The following is a 2,500-nucleotide window of genomic DNA, read 5'->3' on the forward strand; positions in this document are numbered from 1 at the left end:
ATTCAACTTTTTCAGGAAAAAAAAGAGTGGAAATACACCCTTATCGCCCATGTCCGCACACAATACAGACCCTATGCGCTTATCTTTACAATTATACGAATAACCGCCTTTTATGGTTGTAAAGCAGTTTCATAGCTTCCTAATGAACATGCTGTACAGGGTATAAAAGGTAGCTCTATAAAATGTGATTCCGTACGCCATTACGGCCACTAAAGATATCCCATCCAATGCCATTTTGAACAACTCCCTCCATACACACAAATGCATACAACAGCATGGCGCGTAATGCTCCCGGCGCTTTGGCGAACGAGAGAACTATTTTTTGCAGCATTGGCTTCCACTTCCACTCTACTCGGGTGTTTTAGCAAGTAACATAAAATAACGATAAATCCCTTTTCCTATCTATGGCCATCCGTATACTTATATTAAACTGCACCTGGTAATGATGGGAATTCTGGCGTTGACATCATTTCTCCCAGATCGACTTTTGTAAAATTTGATAAAATAAATAGTGGTGACAACTAACTATAGTAATACAAACTATAGTGATATAATTATCGAAAACGAGGATAAAGATACTTATAACAGTTCAGAAGAAAATAATGATGCCTATAGCTAAAAATTGTAATAACAAATAAAAAACTACTACTAGTACCATTAATAACAATGACAAGAATGACAAGAATGATGATGATAGTAATAATAATAGAAATAATAAAAGTAATAACATAATAATAATAATAATAGAAATAATAAAAGTAATAAAATAATAATAATAATAACAATAATATCAATAACAATAATATTATTAGTGATGATGATGATGATAATAATAACATTAACTACAATAATAATAACATTAATAATAATAAATCTAATAACAGCAACAATAATAATGATAATAACAACAATTATCTTGATGATGATCATAATAATAACATTAATAATAATAAAACTAATAACAGCAACAATAATAATGATAATAACAACAATTATGTTGATGATCATCATAATATTAATAATAACAATAATAACAAAAATAGCAATAATAATACTGGTAATAATATTAATCATAATAATCATTATCATAATGATAATACTACTACTACTAATACCATCATCATCATAATAATAGCAATAATAAAAGTAATAGTAATTATATATATTTTTTAAATAATAAGAAGAATGAGAGTAAGAATAGCGATAAAAATAATAATAATGCTAATAATAACGATAACAACAATGATAATGATAATAATAATACAATAAAAAATAATTACAATAATAATCATAATAACAATAATAAGTATAATAATATTATAAATAATAACAACAACAATAACAATTATAATAACATTAACTGAAAATATAACAAAAACATGAGTAATAATGTTATTGACTGACGGAATAGCAAAGGGACTCATTTTCCAATAAACATTTCAGATTATATTGTGGGCATCACGATCGAATAACAAAGATATTAAACAAACCATTTATAATAATAGCGAGGTCAAACAAACGCTCATTAACCCCCCCCCTCCAACCCCCCTCCTCCTTCGTCTCCGCTCCACCTCGATTAGCGAATCACCAATAATCATAAGAGGAAATCCTGCATCTTATACCCATCCTACCCCCTCCCCCCGTACCAATCCTAACCCCCTAATCCCCTCTTCCTCTTACCTAACCCCCGATACCCCCTCCCCTCACCGACTTCCCATCCCTCCTCTAACCCAACCCCGACACTACCCCCACTCCCTCTGCCATCTCCTACCTCCCCTAGCCCTTCTCTCTGTCATCCATTACCTCCCACCCCCACCCTTCCCCCACACCCCCAACCCACCCGTCCCCTACCTCCTCCACCCTTCCCCCTCCAACCCACCCTTCTCCTACCTCCCACCCCCTACCCTTCCCCCTCCAACCCACCCTTCCCCTACTTCTCCCCCAACCCACCCTTCCCCTACCTCCCCACCCCCACCCTTCCCCCAACCCCCCGCCCTATTCCCGAAAGCACACGCAAGCATTATCGCCGACCGTAAAATCAGGCGGTTAACTACGCCCCACCTAATCGCCCCGCCGACCTCCCGCGATCTCTCCCTCTCACGACCCGGCGCTCTCGAACGGGCCGGGTCAAAGGTCATGAGGAAAAAAACGTAATTAGCCGCGATCACCATCCCCGCCCATGATCCTGACCTGCCATGGACCGCCCCCACTCCCTTCCCCCCTTCCCCCCACCCCCTCCACTAACCCCGCCCACCGATGCGCCCTTGTTTCCCCGCCGTCACCGATTTTCTTCTTTTCGTTCTCTCTTCCATCGGCGTCCGTGACTACGACGCCCTCCTCGCCTGTCTGGCCGCAATACCGATCATCGCAGTATTCTCCATCCTCATTTATACCTCATAAGAGCTTGGCAAAAAAAAAAGAGGCTTGCAACTTTGACTCCTGCTTTCCCTGCAACTTGGATGCGATAACTTGAAGTCGTGTCTATAGCCTCTTAGTATCG

This window comes from Penaeus vannamei, chromosome 21 (assembly GCF_042767895.1).
Source record: "Penaeus vannamei isolate JL-2024 chromosome 21, ASM4276789v1, whole genome shotgun sequence".
In the NCBI taxonomy this organism is placed as follows: domain Eukaryota; kingdom Metazoa; phylum Arthropoda; class Malacostraca; order Decapoda; family Penaeidae; genus Penaeus; species Penaeus vannamei.